At 34.8% G+C, this 20,551-nt stretch overlaps 1 protein-coding gene across 1 annotated transcript in view; it reads right to left on the bottom strand.

The window, feature by feature from the left end:
* LOC106124815 (leucine-rich repeat-containing protein 4B) overlaps positions 1-20,551 on the bottom strand; it is a 61,914-nt gene that overhangs the window by 4,730 nt on the left and 36,633 nt on the right. Inside the window, exon 2 of the mRNA XM_013321793.1 lies at positions 16,093-16,167. The gene's annotated coding sequence lies outside the window, so the exon portion shown is untranslated. The remainder of the gene's footprint in view (positions 1-16,092; positions 16,168-20,551) is intronic.

The raw sequence follows: 20,551 nt of genomic DNA, 5'->3' as shown, positions 1-20,551 counted from the left end.
GAGTAAAAAGTACATTAATAATGGATACGGGTTTCGTAACAATATTTGAATGTCGTGAGAAGTATTTCGTGTTTCCGTCTCAGACACGAGAAGTCAGGGCGCGCCTCCCCAAGCAATTCGATATCACCCTACACGAATGGATTACACAAGCCCGCCTGAATTACGGAAACCATACGTACACGCACATTCGATACTCATTAGATATACCCGTATTAGACTGGATTAATGCTGATATACTCCAAATGTATTCTAGATCACGTAAATTGTATCAAAATCTTATAAGACGTTTTAAACTCGACATTAATATTCATAGAAGCGATACATATTCAACATAATTTTGATAATTAAGCTTTTGATAATTGAAGGTTGTTTTTTTAATAAAGGTCTGATAAAATGTTAAGATTGTTGTTGCAATTTCTGGTAGTTCTCGTTCTGCTTATAAGATTAAGGTTTAAGTAACCGTATGTTAATTAATTGAAGTTTCAGAGTACATAAGAATATAATCATTAATTAGCGTAAGTTAACATAAAGTGAAGGTGGCCGCGGCTTCGCGTCTGCAATGAAAATAAGCGAAAGGGGCGCGCCCTCCATTTCCGAGCCTAAACTGCTCGGGCCGGCACTCTTTTGTCTTTTAATTTCCTGTCCGCCAGAGCGCGCTGCTATCGTGAATTTCGCTTTCGTGAGCTTCGTTAACTTGTATCGGCCTTTGTTGTTGCCTATTGAACTTTTCCATTACCGACTTCATCGATTGAAACCGCTAAATTTGTTGGAAAATTCATGTCGCCGAAATCGACTTGGCCTCACTCTACAAATTAAGCATTGGATCTTATTTTAATTCTCCCGTTAAATTCGATTGTCTTTGTTTATACTATGACTTAACCATATAGAATATAATTTACAAAAATAAATTATAAATAATAATGATAATTGTAAGTGAAATATTTTTTTTATATCATAAGGTGGCAAACGTGAGCGGCCACTTCAAATCGCTGAAATAGCGAAGTGACCGTTGCCCATAGACATACGCAATTGCATATGCGTTGCCTACCTTTAATCGACGGAGGATGCACAGAAAGAAAATATTTTCCCTTTCCATGTATTCTCTCATCCGGAAAGTCCATTTCCACTTCCCATCCTTTCCTAATAAGAAAAAGGGTGGGAAGGGAAAGAGGACTAAATTAGGCCTGCGGTACGCACACTCATCAGACGAAACGCGGAATTGCTTCCACTTGACGCCTGTCTTCTGCGTGGTCGTGCTATTTCACCGGGCGAGCCGGGCCAATTCGTGCGAAGATGTTAAAGCGGGCTCTACCACTGTTAAAATAAATTATTAATATTTAACTTCTACAACAATCAATTTAATGTAGTGCTTCAACTCTTGGGTGTTTAACAATAATTTACCGTTCCAAAGTTTCGAAACGCATTTAGCCAATTTAATTTCAAAGGGTGTCTCTAATAGCCATATTATTAATAACGGCAAGCAACATCGGACCATTTAAATTATCGAAACTATCCGCTTAGATCGGTTTAATTGCGGCCGTCGAAGTAATCAGGCACGGGCTGAACAGTTCCCACTAAACTTATCACTGTGTTAATACAACTTAAGACATTACTAACACAAAGGGAACTTTACGAGGGTCCTCGGGACAATAAAACTAGTGTCAATGTCGGGCAACCGCTCTCTATCTCCCTCTTTGAGTCTCTATTGCATTTAAATCTTGTGCCTACGATCTCATTTTGTTTGGTTACAGCATACGCTTTGCTATTCAATTAAAATTTAAAGCGAATGTTCCCATTGTACATAAATTTTGGGTATAATTTACAATCTAAGAAAATGATTAGTACGAAGAAAAAGGAATTACGTAACAAATAATAAAAAAAGTAATTATAAATAAGTGTAAAGAGTTTTGGCATTTAAATTTCTACGCCGAGCAATTTTGTTCTTGGCTTATCTTATCTAACTAATATTATATGCGAAAGTTTAGATGAATGGATGGATGTTTGTTTGAAGGTATATTCGGAACAGCTCAATGGATTTTTATGAAACTGGCACACATGTAGAACATAGTCTTGAAGAACACATAGGCTTTTTCAGTTTTTTTTTAATTTCGCGCGTCGCAGGCGACAGCTAGTTTTCGATAAACCGTCGCGTCTAATGTCAAATATCTTTTACTTAAATTTAACGTATTTATAACATACAAAATATTTTCTACTTCATAAGCATGAAACTTCATCAAGGTCTATACACACGCTAATGTATTTTACTTTATAAAGGAAGCACGTGAAGTAACTTGGCGTCCGTCAAAGTGCGTACGTGCTCCATGGTTTGACGATCGCAAGTAATAGTTTGAATGGCGTCGGGCACTAACGGGCGTAATGAGAAAACTTGGCCGGCAAGCGGAGGAGCCTTCAATGGTCGTGGGGCGAGGCTCATGTTGATCTAACTGCACTTCTAAACTCCCCTTAACTTTTAATTTCGTAGATTACGTTTTATCATCCTCAATAAGATTTGCATAATATTCTTTAAAATACTTTAGATAAGGATAACATCAAAGAGTTCGTCTTAAAGACTTTGACAATCGTAGAACAGATAACCTTTTAGACTAAAAAGATTCAATATATATGGACAATAGACTAAGCGATCAAAATAAGACCAGTTTAAATTGACAAAATTTCTCTGCTCATATCAAATAAACTTAAAATGTTTAACAGTGGTAGAGCCCGCTTTAACATATTCGCACGAATTGGCCTGGCTCGCCCGGTGAAATACCACGACCACACAGAAGACAGGCGTGAAGTGGAAGCAATTCCGCGTATCGTCTGATAATTGTGCGTCCCGGAGGCCTAATTAAGTCCTCTTTCCCTTCCCAACCTTTTCCTTATAAGGAAAGGATGGGTAGTGGAAGTGGACATTCCGGATGAGAGGATGCATGGAAAGGGAAAATGTTTTTTCTTTCTGTGCATCCTCTCCTCCGACCATTACAGGTAGGCAACGCATATGCAATTACGTATGTCTATGGGCAACGGGCACTTCGCTATCTCGGCGATTTCAGGTGGCCGCCCGCTTGTTTGCCACCTTATGATATAAAAAATAGAATAACAATCGTATTTATTGGAACAATCAATGTATTACAAATTTAGATAAAATTGTCTCTCTACAATAATAATATCATAGCTTCAATAATAATCCAATAAACGTTGTGACATATTAATTCCTCGTAGGCCATTAACAGATATATTTTAATAATGGATCTGATTCAAATGAGAATAAACGATGATAAAGTGTCCGCACCCTAATCCAAGGTGGCCGACCAATTTTAATATAACGGCAGCGCACCTGCTGATAGTTACGCGCGGCTGCTATTGATTTTGCAATCAATGCCAGATTAGAGACCTCCACCGTCTAACGGTGTTATAGCTAATAGATTTATTAATTTCTAAAGTGAAATCCGTTTTAGTCAAATACGACTCGCAGAACTTTGACCACAACCAAACTGAATGAAGAAAGATTATTGAATGTAACATTTTGTTTGGGCATTTAAGATTTTAGTTGAACTATTTTATATTATTTTTATATACTAGTATAATACATATCGCGTAAATAATGCTTTAGGTACCTATAATAAATAATTTATTATATTTATAAACTGATCGTAAAATATCCTTATATTCGTAACTAAACTGAAGTTTAGATTGAGATAATGAGCAAACAAACAAAATGAGTACACCTAAACATAGTTGCTTAATTGAAATGGTCTGCAACAACGAAAAGAAAATTAAATTCTTAACAGAGAACCTTGTACAAAGTATCTCCAGTTACCACCCCACAACACGAGCTCTAAGCTTTAAGAATAAAAAGAACTTTATGGCGAACAAACCGTCTACACAATTCCATTTTCTCTTTCATGGTAACGGAGCGAGTCTTAGTGAATCAACTCGCTCTATGGGCGCCTTTATAAACGCAATAATGAGGAGTGGCAAGCCGGCATTCAACCGTGTGCCCTAACGAGTGCCGTCGTTGAATCGACCATGAAACGGTCGCAAAACTTGACACGCGTTTCGATTATAGGGGTCCGAATACGCATTTTTCACCACGTTTTTTCATGGCTTTCAATGATTTTAAAAATAAATATACAACCATTTTTAGTACAATAAATCCAATAAAGAAACTAATATTAGCCTTGTAAATCAAATTTAACGTTCTAAAAATATTAAATTATAACATACGATAACAAACAATATCCAATAAGAATGGATATATTTTTGAAAAGAATAGCCAACCGTAAACTATCCCTGCGAGGCGGAGGCACAACGCCAAGGGGCTTTCAATGTACACAAACTTGCTTTCGCTTTGACTTTCATCACGGCCGTGGATTAGGCTCACCTCACCTCGATTGAATACGGCCTATGGGTGAATAGTCAATGAACGAATCTAGACTAAACGTACGGTGCATTTCAAAAGCCTGCAAAATCTATTTATAAAGCTTTCTACTCGTGAATGCTTCGTTTAGATTGGTGTGAATAACAGTTGTGACGATTAAAGTTCACAGTTTATAGATTGTGCTTTTTGTTTGCATTTTCTCTTTTTTTTTGCTACACGGATCGTAATAAATTTTTACTCATATCTCACTTGTAAACCATTTTACAGGCTTTTATGCATGGGAATAAAATTGGTTATTCGATAGCAGTTCTTTTGCGCTAAGAAGTGTTCTTTATAACGTATATTTTACTACATGTTTTATATTTACGAATGAGAATAATACTAAATGAAAATTCTTTTCCTTGTTCAGTCGGAATCAAAATAACTTTTGCAACAAGTTTACGTTAGACATTTTCGATCTTACTTTTCCATCGTTGCGAACTTAGTTCATTACTCGAGCGTAACAACAACAACTGCCATGAATTATTTTTCAGTTATTAAGTACGTCGCTCACCGAAATGAGATCTGTAATAAAATTAAAAGTTATCGTTTATATTATCATAAGTCGCCGGCATTATTACGCGGTAAGAGGCCGACCTATTTAAAGGTGTCGTCTCAGGTAAGTTAAAACGATTCGCTTGCGTACCTGATATCGAGCGGATCTCGCACTAAGCCCGCGAAATGGTCTCGGGGCCAAATGAAGACGCCGCGTAACGCCCATCTCACGGTATACTGCAAAATTAGTCAATCCTATCGCGAATATCTTGAACGAACTCGTCGGGGCTGAATAATGAAATAGCTCATTGAGTCGCGCTCTATCGGGTGCTGCCGCGATCGAACCCAAGCGAAAATCCCAAGGATTCCATGTGAGATATTGAGCTCCTTTGGCCATATTAAATGGAGTGGTTTTAGGCAAATGGGCTGAATCGCATTTATATCTTTAAGGGCGAAAATCCGTGTTTTTCGATAAATAAAGTACATCCATAAAATAAATTAGCTCCGTGTTCTATCTTCATTGTAGTTAGGTACCGTTCATTCGAACGCTTTTACTGATAGAAATCAGCAAGCGGACTATTGGAGAGAAAAGATTTTCTAAGAAATATTTCTCGTAAGTTATTGGAAGTTTAGGATTGGAGTTTAAGTGTAAGCTAAATTAAATAATTTTTAAAAGTACTAGTATTATCTTTGAATCTAATGGATTAGAATTTACAATATTTGAATAGAAATATTTTATAAATTATAATTAGGTTAATTGATACACCTATAAATTTTAATAAAAAAATAGTTTCACAGTAAGTTAAAAAGGGAGCATCGTGCACTACTCAGCGTAATTAAAGTAAAATATAATTTTTAATTTTACTTAAAAGCAATGGAAACTACTGCGCTAGTAAAATGTCTAGAGTAGTTGAAAAAGGAAAAGCTTTTATACAGCACGTATGCGCTACGAATTAGACACCGGAAGCGAAACGTTTCTGCACCTGTTATTTCTAATTTTCATTTTCAACGCTGTCGGTTTAATAACAAATTTTCAATTATAACTTCTGTGTCGTATATTCGTTAATATATTCTAGATTTTTATAAAATTTTATATGCATTTTCAATAAGTCTGAAAATCAGCTACTGTCTATTTTTTAATCTAGCGCGGACGGAATCGCTGGCGACAGATAGTGTTTTATTAAATTGTAAGATAAAGGTGTAAGATAATCAATTTGAATATGTTCCTTAATAGAGCAAGATTTAACTGTAACAAACTTTTCAAGCAACACGAAAGTAAATAAAAAATAGTTTTCCCATAAATTATAAATGGATATCATTCATTCACAATACAAATATATATTGATCTTATTTAAAGTCATATATTTTTATAAAGATTTTCAGTATTAAATATTATCTGCAATATCCAATAAAATTGCCAGCTAATACATTTCTTTCAATTTAAGTTTTCAGGTTCACGAATCGGTACCCGGCGATTCAAAGCTCACACGCCCTCATGGGGCTTAGTTCACTACCTACTCTGTAAGCGTAACTTGCAACAAAATCCGACGTTTACGTTTCTATTCCATATTGCAGTATACGAGAGATTGCCCGTAACGTATTCCGAGTTTGCATCCGAGACGTGGGGTTGTAGGGTGCGCGCTGGCGACAGTAATGCCTTTTATGAATGAATGAACGAATGAATGGAAGGATTTCAATTCCAACTAACCATGGGTCTGAGCAAAAGCGCAACTCGGCGCGCCGTAATTCTATGAGATTTCGCGCAGACTTTTTAAAACGGAAAAGGGTTTGGTTTACCGACGATAAATTTAGACTAGCAGTTTGCTCATTTTATATTCTTATTGCTGAGAAACAAATTGCTCTTACTTGAAAAGTTCTGTCGTAAGTTTGTTAACTGAATTATTTTTACCGCATTTTAGGATTTAAAAATAGTTTAGATGACTTAAGGCTATATTCCGCGATAATATCTACTCGTAACTTAGTATTATAATTGTAAATACATTTCAAACCTTTCCTTTATTGAAATAAAGAACCTTATTTTTTTATCATTCCCAAGCAATATTTTTACATGCAGTAAATTTAAGCGTTGTAACCTTGAACAACTGTAGAAAAAGTATTCCACGTTCTTAGTAATTTCGTTGAGTACCGTTACTTCAAGAAAAGGATCACGTAATGACGTATTGAAATAGGTTAAACGGAGGTCACGTTCATTGAAATTCTTTATACAAAGATATTAACATCCAATTTAATATTTTATAGATACTCATCCGGAAACCAAACAAACGGGTGGAATATTTTATTGATGATTGATATACTTCAATTAATTATAGGAAAATGATTAAGCAATCGTAATTTTTTCGATATCAGTTTATAATAATCGTTAAGACTTTTGCATAATAAGAACTTGTTACGTACTAAACGTTAAAGAAATATTAAGAGCGTTAGTGGCTCAGGGCTTAAACGCTTGACTTGTAATCTGCAAGTCCTGGGTTCGAATCCCGCAATCAACCAATGTGTTTTTTGATTCACATAAATACAATTATCGGCCGTTCTTACGGCGAAGGAAAACGTAATGCAAACGAAATGAGAAGAAATTCAAAAATATGTGTGAAATCAACCAAACCGCACTGGGCCAGCGTGGTCGAAGATGACCGAGTCACCTCTATCTTAGGGTACGCTCCGAGCCCTAAGTGGAGACGTATAGTGAGCTGATGAAGAAAGCAAAAAAAAAAATAGTTGTATAATGATTTGATTTACTTTAGTTTCAGCATTATTCATCATCTTCAGCTCACTATACGTCCCCACCGATGGGCTCGGAGCCTACCCTAAGATAGGGGTGACTAGGCCATAGTCAACAACGCTGCCAAGTGCGGGTTTGGTTGACTTCACACAGATCTTTGAATTTCTTCTCAGATATGTGCAGGTTGCATCACCGTAAGAACGTAGGATAAATGTACATATGTAAAAAAACATTGGTACATGGCTGGAATTGAACCCAGGACCTGCAGATTGCAAGTCAAGTGCTTGACCCCTGAGCCACTAGCGCTTTCAGCATAATTTATTGTTATAGTTATTATAGTAATTTCGCATTACAGCTCACAGAAATATCAAATTCTAACTGTAATTAATTAAACGAATAAATGGAATAGCTATGTAACTAATAGTTACCTTTCACTTTCAATAAAGAGTTTCATAATTGTCAATTACGATCTGTATTATATGTCACGGGCTATCCAATTTCGTGGCGAACGATTAATATTTTAAGCCCATTACGATAATTAAATAGTCTACTTCTGAACTGAAAAAGTCCGTAATACCTGTGGGAGTTTTTCTAATCATTCAATTTACGAAGAGCTCCAGACCTTCCTAGTGTATTTATTAATCAATATGTCTCCAAATTGTTGGCAACGCTCAAAGGCCATATCGAGCTGATTAATTCGATTTACCCTTTGGACGCTGATTGCGATATCGAGACCCCAAACAGCTTTCCACTTACGTAACGTGTTAATCAAACCGTTTGCTATCACCTTGGGAAAAGAAAATACGAAGTGAAGATCGAATATCTTGTATTTTTAGCTAGAAAAAAGGTAACAAGAAAAGTTAATTTGCTAGATAGTTTGTGACTAGTCAGATAAGTTATGAAAACATTATTATTGTCTTCAATGTAAAATATTAAAGAGCTATTTGCTTGAAGCTTCAATCAAAATTAGTGAGCTTGAAACAAAAAACAAATTATAACACAATTTCTAGCTATCCACGACAAATCCTCGAATTTGCCCCATTAAGCTCGGAAATCTGTGATGCTTTTAAAACTTTACTTCATTAATCACACAATTAAATACCACTAAGAAATCAACAAAGGTTTAGGTCAAGAACATAAATTTGTATTTTAATTATTACGTAATTATGTTTTTATTACTATACATTTCTTATTATATTCATATCACAATAAACAAACGTACAAATAAAACGCAATGGAAATGCACAAAGTTCAATTCACGCAACTCGGTATCGCTGGAACGATGTAAAGCAAAACAAAAAAAGAAAACTGTAACATGTCTTTGAAATTCTATAGCAGGTACGCATCCTGCCTTCCATTGCCCATTGGAGTAGAAATGATTGTAAAAACGTGAATGCGTCGTAAGTACCGTAACCAAGTCGCTTACGCTTGCATGCAACCTGTCTTCGAAGCACATCAGCTGCTTCCTTTCATAGGGAACGGCCAATAAAGACAATGCAAGCTGTGATTTTATACGGATTTTTAATCCACTTTTAATGAACGTTTATGTAAGGGATTTTGTTAATCTTATATATAAAATTCTCGTGTCACAATTTTCGTTCCCATACCCCTCCGAAACCGCTTGACCGATTCTCATGAAATTTTGTGAGCATATTGAGTAGGTCTGAGAATCGGCCAACATCTATTTTTAACCCACGCGGACGGAATCGCGGGCGACAGCTAGTAAGATTTTATGTTTCTCATATTTCAGGTTCTATTATGCGGAGATATAGACATTCCTTTTTCGATCTCTTAACTGTCTGTGACGTTGAAATCTTCATAATTTTACATATCTTTCGTTCAGTTGAATCTAACCTATATGAAGATATTAATCTACAATATTCTGTATTTAAATATTGTCTTAATATCATAACTTTCAATACAAATATTAAACATTTGATAAAAGCTTTTGAAGCAATTATTTACTTTATTTTGAAAAAATTTAAAAAGTTTTTAATTTACGAGGACCAGGATATTCAACCCGTTGTAAAAATCTAGAATTTCAGAAGAAAACGTTCAGAAAATTAAATATAATTTATCACAATATATTAATCTTTATTGGTATTTAATTGACATGCTTCGAATGGATATTGACTGTATTATAAAATAGAAAGCGAGACATAAAGACAATTTAAACACGGCAAATTATATGAAGCGTATCCAAAGATCTCCCACGAGGCTTACCCAGCTACCACAATAACAGCAGCCCCGTTATCCGATGATGATACTATGTTATACGAGTCGACATCCCTGTATCGAATGTCGGACGACGCTTGCTTCGTCTCGTTTTATATAAAAAGTCTACGCTTTTATTCTAAAACGTTGCGTACTTTACTGCGTGAGAATACATAAATGTATATAAAAATTTTTAGTATTATAATTTTTCTAAAAGAAAAATATTTCTTCGCGCAAACTTTCATCTTCCTACTTTAGACATATTCTGTAGTACGGAGTTATGTCGCATCAACACAAAACTACTGCTATAGCCTGTTTATGTTTAAAAATAAACTATATAATGTGGTTAAATAATAAACTTTAGTACGTATACAATATAAAACAATGTATTTAATTTATCTGTTTTTTAAGAACTCGCTCGTTAGTAAATGTTATTAGAGTTTCTCACAAATAATTTTCATTCCTAATTTAAGCGCAATTTTTCAACGTAATAAAAACAATACTAAGATTATGGAAACCGACCAGAAAAAAAGTGATGTGTAATGTGGTTAAAAAAACCATCGAGAAATCCGTTCGGATCAAATGTAGATTAAACGAAATTTATAACGTTCCCACCGTTTCGCTTCAACGCCCGTTACAAAACTTCCACAATAATCTATCTCGACAACTAATACAACAATTATTTCATTCGTCACGACCTCTCCGGCGATTCAGTCCAGTAAAGTAACATGCAGCGATATTATTTATAACATTGTTACGAATTAGACTCGCAATCTTAAAGAATCAAAATAAAACATTTAAATCAAGTTACGTAATATTTAAAACACCAAATAAAAAAACCCTGTTTTGAGAACAAGATTTAAAAAAGAAGTAATGAATAACATCTGAAATCTACTAATGCGCATCTATCAAGATTCAACATGATAACTTTTATATATTTTATAATGAGCGCTGTATCTAACTTCCGCAAGATTCTTAGGAACGCTATTGTCACGACGTACCGTACCTTTTGTTTGTTTCTCATTTATAAATTCAAAGAACAGGATACAACGTACATAGTACATTCGCCCGGGCTCTGTTCTCTTTAGACTAACATATTCTGGTGTACTTTATGCGGTACCGTTATACCGCTTGGTGAACAGTAAACAACAAAACATTATTCGTTCGGAGCTCAACAACGCAAAACATTCTCATGCCACGTTCGAGTAGACCCTATAATAGAGTTGAACAGCGCAAATGTTAGCCGCGAGTTCGTCTACACATGATGTAACGATATAACAAAGAAACTATATCGTACGCGAGACCAAGGTACAAATAGTCCGCCCCATTCGAATTCACGACGAGTCAACGTATTTGTAATTCAACACGGAGTCCCCGTGCGGCTACGTATTGTTTCATCTACGACCGCTTAAGGGGAAACTCTTTGTTCTTCGAAACATTTATAAGTCGCGAATCATTTGTTAGTATCGCGTGGCGCTTAAAATTAGTAGACCGCGATATTGCACGTCGATATTCCACGTTTACCCTTCGCCCTTCTTGAACAGGTATTTTGGTGTTAAAATTTCTTGTTCACTTCGCGCAGGCGCTTTTGACAACACAGCTCATATGTATGCAGCCCTCGCCTCAGACTAGTTAAAGTGAATGCACGTTATTTGCATTCCAACAATCGCGAAACAAAGACGAATAATGAGAATAAAACTGGAAGTGGCACCGATCGCCGTTTAACTTTAAATTGAAGTCGCAACCGTAGTCTAGACGCGAACACAATTCTGCATCAAATATACTCAATTTGTTACTTTTTATTTTTTTTAGGTGTCGACTACACGTTATCCCTTGTTGGATAATCCAATAAAGCGAATTAGAAAATGTTAAAATTGTAGACGTTCAAGTAGTTCATTATTTATGTACGATATTTAATAAATAATTTACTTAGGTTAAAATAAATACTGTAAATGTAGTTACTTTGGCCGTAGGGATTCAGAGTATGTCGTACGTAAACCAATTTAGGAGGAGTGTAATTCCAAGCAGTACGGGACAGTAAACCGCTGTTGAGATGACGTACGTGGGCTCTGGACGAGGAGATGCTCTTCATTAGGGCACCGGGGCGGTGAGGCGAGGGGGTGAAGCGGGCGAGGCTGAGCGATGGCTTTATGGGACAATTTGCATTTACACGAGCCGGAGCACAGATTACGCCCGCACTTATCCGCCTGCCGAAATGACGCGCTCACCTCCCCGCGGCGAATGCGACCGAACAAGCCTTTGTTTATATTTCCGACGAATTTTTCACCCGCCATTTATTTTGACGGGCCATTTCTAAAACATGATGGCTCTTAAAATGGAAACCCACTGTGTTTTATTTTATATTCGTTTGAGAATTTTATCTGACCGGTTGCCTAATAGCTTAGAGGTTTGGCTTGAGAGCATGTAAAGCGATTGGTCTACTGCTGCCAAATTGTTGGAAACTGGAAATTTTGTGAATGTGTTCTTTAAAGATATTTACATTACATTTCAAAATTAGATTTAACTACACTCAATAACAGTTATAACTTAAGAAAATAAAAGCAGTTCCATTTTACGCAAAGAACAATAATTTGTCACTGGAATTAAAAAAGATATTGATAACATTTACGAATGACAAATTGTTTTAATACATAGAAGTAAATGTCACAAAAATAAAACACCTCATTCACATCAACAAAAAAGATGAAAGGGTTGAATGAAGTAATACATACAAGGTATCCACGTATAACTGAATGGGCCATTTATAAATCCCTGCTGACCCACTTTTAGATAACCACCTTTGAATCGCCCTGACAAAAGCATGTCGATCGAGGAACATAATGTCTGACCGACCATCGGAGCCTCAATTTAGAGCCCGCATGAGCCTATCGAAATCAGAACATCGAGCAATGAAAGAATCTTGATATGACTGAATATTTTTTTTATTACTAAAAGAATAGGTAAACAAGTATGAATTAAAAATTTTAATTTCTTACTTATATGACATCCATACCTATCATTTAAAGATAGTATAATATGTACAAAATGCATGTAAAACAATTAAAGAACAATTAAATTAATTATTCATTTAAAAGTGTTATACTAATTCCTTTTTTTAAAATTTAATTATTAACTTTTTTGCCAAATAAAAAATAATTTAATGCCATATTCGATATTTTGTAACGTCATGTATGAATTCATTGTTGAGTCCAGGATCGGCTATTTGCCGCGCTGTCGCCATTCAATATAGGTGCATGATACGGTACACTTAATCAGGGAAACTGCTACGTGATACAAACTTAAATTTGTATTATAATGAAGTCGTGCTTAGTTTATGTAAACTACTATTCGGTTAAATATAATGTTAAGTAATTGGAAAATAAAAGCACGCTTAACACAATCTTAATGTAATTTCTTTTGTGCACTATTCTTGGAAGCAATGATAGCAAATTAAAAATAATATTCAATGCTCATGCGCAGTATATTACAATGAATAAAGTAACATATGTTTTAATATTGTTATGATTACGAATTAATTACAAGCATGTTTTAACAATGTTATTTAACATATTACACATCTACTGCATACATTATATCTAAAAGCGACTATAATTAAAAATAAACAAGCTTAAGAGATGAAGAAAGAATTTAGTTTCAAAATAACATAATGACTAAAAAAAATAAAAAAGGACGCAGGCACATTGCTCTCAACATTGTTAAACACACATCGTTCAAATATGTCCCTTTAAATACGTAGGGGAGATGCTGTGAGGAATGATCGGTCATATATCGTCTTTAAAACGAGTTGACAATACGAGCGGTGTAGCAAGAACAATCAAACGAGATCCATCTTAAATGGGGCCTATTTATTTCCTTAAAACCTTTAATAAATTACGTTTAACATCCATCGATCACAATAATAGTTTTGTTAACAAAAAGATAAGCTCTTGTGTACGGTATTTGGATTTATTTGAATTCAAAATATTGTGTTGAGTTTTTGAACATCAGTTTAAGGGCGTACATCTTAAGTTTTATTGTATGCGAGCATACGGCAATTTGAAAAGGTGATTTACAATGTGAGAGACCGTGAAATACGATGTAACAAAGTATATTCAATGTACGATACTAAACATCTGTGGATTTGATATTTACAACTAAACTTTAGTAGAGTCATAAAATTCTTGGTAATCTCTAATCGCACTCAGAGTCCTGTAACCACTTAAGCTGTTTATTAATATTCGTATTAAATCTAAACTAAACAATAATTGGCAATTAACGACGGTAAATGCATCAAAGTTTGTTGCTGAAACACTAACACACAATTAATAACAAAACATTGAAGTTAAAGGAACCCTAGATTTGTTACCTAAAATATTCAATTTACAAAATCAATGAAATACAAATAAAAAAGTTATTTTTAATTTAAAAAAGCTACGCCCATTTCAAGTCAGTTCTGGAAGTGACATACCATCGCCACATTTTTATCTTCGGGGGCGTAATATGTGTCAAAGTTAATACCAGACCGCTCAAAATGTACACGCGTAACAAATTCGACGAAGTGGATTTACAGAGGGCAAGCTAAATATGGCTGCAAAAACGAAAAAGAACATTAAGAACTTTGTCACAGTTCTTGTGAAAAGCTTAAGAATCGTAAATGTTTTCATATGTGTCGAATGCAATAAATAACCTATTAGCAAACACATTAAAGATTTGTCCATTCGCTTAGCGTTACATTAACTTAACGTTTATTAATTATCAAAACTCATTTTATAATTGTTATTTTTATTATTAGAAACCTAACCAAATATAATCTCTAGTGTAAATATTTCAAAGAGCAGTATCTAAATAAATTTAACAATTTATTCTAAAATGATTTTCTTGTACACTTAGTAACATGCGCACGAGTGTTCAACGGTTACAAAACGATAAGAAACGCAACTGGTAAAGGCTAAACAACCTGCAACTGTCCACCGTAATTACGTTGAAGGTATTGACGTGTTGAGAATGTGGTCGCGCAATCTACCAAGATTGGTTACGCTTACCATCTCAGTCTATACAGATGCCGAGTCCTTTACAAATCGGATACATGTAATAGTGTTATCCAAGCATTATGTATAACCAGTTATACATAATACCTATGTTCAATTGTCGACAAAACGGTAAATAACATTATACCAATTAGGGTGCTGTTTCATTTGTCGAAAATTCGGTTACATTGTGAGTGCGAGAGATGTCTTGTTTCCGCACAAAGCTTGCTTTACATCGACCAATCATTTTCATTAGTCATTAGTCCGTATGAGGGAATTCGAACGAGTTATTGAACAATGATGTTCTGCCGTCATAAAATCTGGTCTACGCATGGTATATTGAATTGTTAGTATCTGTCAGCTTTAAATTGATTCATTTAATAAAAACTACACGTAAACAAAAGGAAAAAGAGTACACAATAACAAAGGTGGTAAAAAAATAAAATAAGTAGAGAAAGCGTGCAACCAAATAGTTGGTAGTTGTTGTGCGGAACAGTTTTTCAATCTGGCAACAAATGGTTGTACGTTTACAGAGGTTACGGCGCACAGAACGTTGTACAAATGACTGGAGCGCAGGTGTTGCTTTATTGAAAAAACAGATACAAATTACTGCTTCTTCTACCACCTTAGATAGATACGATTACTTATTTAATGTAGGCGGTAAGAAAACAAGATAGCATAATACTTGAGAATTAAATAATTGTTTTGATTAAAGACCCAAAAAAAAATAATTAAAATATTAGCGGATTTTTGTGTATTTACTGATATTTCTTTTACCATTCCAACTAAGCTCTACGCTTGTGCTAGGATATGGTTTACGACAATAGTCGAATGGCGGGATTCGAACTCTCGGCCGTGTGATTGGGAATCCGTATCCTTAAACATTAATTGACGATTGGCTGTCAAAAATTTGGTTGATATGCAGTAAAAAATATGAAACATTTCTGTTAGATCATAGAATCTTTAAGCCATTTACTATTGTTATGTATGCGTACTAAAAACTTAGATATACTTTATAATCATATTTATTCTATACTTCTAGAGCTAACCTAAAACTAGATCGTATATTTCTAGAGGACGGTCACTGTGTATCGTACAAATATTGGCAGCTTTGAACCAATTTCGGTACACGAGTCCTATGAGCTGGGGGTAGTGCCCACACTGCGGGCGTTATATGCAAACTTAATTTCACTCACCTAAGATGTGGCCAGTTATTCGATGTTATAACATTCCGCAACGCAATATCATAAACTTCACACAGCTTTCATGTCCTGAAACAAATTGAAACGAATTAAGCAATGTCTTACTTTTGAAAGACCTATAATTATAATACATTAAACAATGTGACATCAATCTTTATAACTGCGTAAAAATACTGCTTTATTTGTAATGGACTTAACCCATCTTTATTACCTCTTTGGATAACCGTTACCACCATTATTCAGTGCCGATAAAGACAATCTACCCTTAAATACCTATAAAAATAGACCTTCATAAACAAGCAATATCTTTTTTATACATCATAATAAATGAATATGCTTTATCATTTCATAAAAAATAAAACGCCCGAATGTTTTCCCGTTAGACAATTCTCGTAATGTCAAATATTTTGAAATGAAAACTGAATGCACCAGCTGTGCGGAAGGAAATAAAATATTTTATATTAAAATACAATTCCGATTTCAATGAGGTAAAGTCAAACGGCGCCCGCATCGCTCGGATGTTTCGCGATAAAACTTCGCCGACGGATCGGGTCGAATTGTGAAACAAAGCGCCGAGGGAAGTCGAAGTGAGGCGAGGCGAGGGCTGCACAGGTGTGCCGGACGATTCGCGCCTCCTCTAATCAACCGGAAATGTTTGCTCGGACGACCCGACGGTCCTAACACATACTCCTAACAACACAGACCGGTCTGCACACCGACACCCGTCCATTCAACCGAATGTCACCCGCGACGGAATTTAAACGACATCGCAATCGGTCAATAGCTACAGGACTGCGACAGACCTGTCTATTTATCCGCTTGACTCCCCACACAAAAGGCTTTCCATCTTGACTTTAGCATTGACTCTTTTATAATGTCAAAGCTCGCCTCGTCTCACGATAACACGAAAAAGAAACAACGGGCCGCGATAAAACGACAATGAATAAGTACTCCCGCATTCAATTTAACAATCTCCAAAGTTACATCACGGGCTTGAGTTAATGTAGTCGGTCAAACAAAGCGTCGGGTCTTTAAGCTTATCTAGGAGAGAGCGAGTCGTGTTGCGTGCGACGCCGCGTCGGCGGCGGCGGGCGAGGTGCAAAACACGCGCCGATGTGCAGATAGCGCACTCAGCATTCTTTTGTTTCGCTGAGGGATGAGCGCCGCTCGTTAGTGCTCAGATCTGTGTAAACCTTTTGACACTTCGCTAAAGGGTTCATTTCGTCTGATTAATGTTGTAATTCCTTCAGTTGTGCGAACAAAAAAGACACTCGGAGCATTTATACTGTGACGGCTTGTGAGCGGAAGAAAAATGAGGAGAATTTATCTTAGCCGTATATCGTAACCGAGCGGACGACTGGTTGCTGTTAGGTTAAACGAAACGTAGTTAAAGTTGAGAATAAATGTAGACTAGAATAATCCTTAGATTCCACATTTCTATTTTTCCACTCGTTCGAACGTAAGCAACACGTTTTAGTGAGATAACATATAATACTTATCACTCTTCGTAGCTGATGGAGATAGGTAACACGAAAGATCGCGTGAAACGTTGCCACGGGAGGATCCTAAATGCAACGCCCGACAGGCAACAACACGCTTACTCATTAAATGATAATAAAATTTCCTAACTATAGTTATATAGGTTTCTTAATTCAACAAAACCGATTGTATCATTTAATGTAATAAAGATAAAATATAAGGACAAAAAATGTTGTTGGTAAATCGATAACAGACATAAAAAGATATAAAACACATATGAGGCACAAACTTAATATAATAGAGTGCCAAAAGGATGCCAGCTCAGGGAACCAGTAAACAGACTAAACTGTTCCTACGCTGATTTACAGATGGAACGTTTAAAAACAAACAAAGAAACAAAAAACATATGCGCACTTTATAGCATTTATTCATTCAAGTTAATGTGTAAATATAACGAAACAATTTTATTAAAATAACAAAATATAAAATTATTAACACCCAATGTTTGTAATATAAAAATATATAAAAAATATATTTCTGTATTCAACTTGTTATTCGTCAAGTAACCACTCGGCGGTGTTTCAAGTGGGTATACTTGTTAAAATATACATTTAATATTAATGAAAATGACTGCGACACTTGCCACAAAGGCGGCCGTCAGCTCTAACAATCTGGCTCATTACTGAGACTACCTTTGCGTAATTAGAAAAAAAAATCCGGGTATGGCTAAGTAAATGCGATAACGAGGTAACTCTTCAGATGAATATAACAAAGTTATAAGCAACTAGTTTAGGTAAAGCGCTGTCTCCGGCTTCTTAATTTTCTTTGCAAGCTCTTTTAAATTTTCCATCGCTTTTAAGATTCGCTACTTCAAAACGTTCCGCCCGTAACGAATTATGAAGTTGCTATGCAGTTTTCTTTGTAGGGAACTTTCTATCACTTAATGAAAGAAATTTTTTAAATGACATACATTTTAAAGGTGAAGTGGAAGACTTTGTTAATTATAAGATTATAGAGCACGACCTCGTGCCCTGTTACCCTGATATATATCTAGAAGACATGTCTTATGTCATCAAATTATTAAAAAAAAGAAGCAAAACATAATGGAATAAAGAATAAAATCTGGATGACCGGTATTTTTTTTAAATTGTGTTTTTTGGAAGTTATATTTAAATACGAATTACTAATAAAATGATGAAATATGTATAATATTTTTCGATCTAACCGATAGAACTTAGACATAAACTTAACTTAAGTTTATGTTTAAGTCGATTATCGATAACACACGAATAAAATGACATTTTCTTAAAATAATTCCTAGCTAGATCGATTTATCGCCCCCGAAACCCACTATATACTAAATTTTATGAAAATCGTTTGAGCCGATTCCGAGATTCCAATTATGTTATACAAAAATATTATTGCTCATTTAAAGATATAAGATAATATGTATTAACCCTTAATTCGATGGTATCCAGTGTGACGATCTAATTAAAAAAATCTACTGAACTAGTCTAGAGAAAATTACGTAAGTATGACTTTACTAAAAGAAAAACAGTTTTTTTGCTACAAAAAATTTCGTCGAATTAAGGGTTAAGCGGCTTTACTTGGAGATCAGATAACAACAAAATATGATAGTAATAATGTTTAAAATCCTTATAAAATTTAACAACAATAGGCCATTGAAATGATTATCGCTTCGGTCTGCTTATGTTAATATTTGTATCGGTCTTGTGGTTTACTTTTATAGCGCTATATTTTCAACGATTTGTCCTTACCAAAGTTATAAGTATAATAACGTAGGCAACTAAACGTAGGCGGTTTTATTTACAAAGGGAAATATCCAATGCACTTGTAAAGAAACTGGTTTTAGTGTATCGAGCGGATCGTTTCAAAGATATATAAATAGTTTAGTCGTCGTGTTCTTTAGTGAATCGGCAGGTTAATATGTAAATGAGATAAGCTTCGTATCTATCAATTCATTTTACGTTTGTATTGCAGTCATTCGCAACGGATTGGATATTATTATCTCTTATGCTTTATGACTTAGGTGGGGACAATTTATCATTATCGATATGTGAGATAAAACAGACATTTCCTGAATCATTATGTCCGCGTGGCTTGTAAGATAATGATGTAATTTCCTTGTTAAGTTGTTTAATTAAGTATCTAATAGTTGCTACACGTTCAGACATCTCGGGTTCGAATGCTATTGCTATCAGTAATGTTTCAAATTATCTACATAATTCATTGCGGAGATAAAACAGATGTATTTCTGTCGACGAACTCGTTGCGTGTCTATTTAATTACATATCCATTCGTTTTATTTAAGTTTACTTAGTACTCAAATGATCATATTACAAAATTAGTTTATTAGTATAGGAAATTGTTAAAAAATCATTCATAAATTGTCACTTTTCGCTTCAAAAGCTTGCATTCCAATTAGACAGGATTTTGTAAAATTGTATCTGCAATTGCGATCGCAATTAAAAAGTTTTTTTTTTTCAGTAAGGTGCATCTTTCAAATTTAAAACTGGCTATTAGTATCTTATACTATTAATTATTAGAGAGATAAAGTATAAAAAGTTTTTATAATTATTTTTACATTGTAATTACCTATTAACGATGTTTTCCACTTAACACTGTCATTGTAACCCTCGTCGAGTACAACGTCATTCTAGTTTATTTAAAAAAAGTCGAGTTGTACTTTTAGAATAAGTCAAACTGTCAAAACATCAGAATTAATTCTAAGAAAATGCTCGTACACGCTGTATGTTAATTACTAGTCGTGAAACTTCAACGTAATATAATTATAGGTGCGTACTTAATATAAAGAGTTGCGGACCACAGTATACAATTAATAAAGTAACATTCAACTGCATTTTTTAATTATCATAATTAGGTGATATTTTTTTTCATAAGTTACGAATTTATCAAAATATAAAAACTAACATTGATTCTACACAATGCTTTT

This window comes from Papilio xuthus, unplaced genomic scaffold, assembly GCF_000836235.2.
Source record: "Papilio xuthus unplaced genomic scaffold, Pxut_1.1 DF825946.1, whole genome shotgun sequence".
NCBI lineage: Eukaryota > Metazoa > Arthropoda > Insecta > Lepidoptera > Papilionidae > Papilio > Papilio xuthus.
Note: the sequence above shows the minus strand (reverse complement) of the source record. Positions and strands in the feature narration are given on the sequence as shown.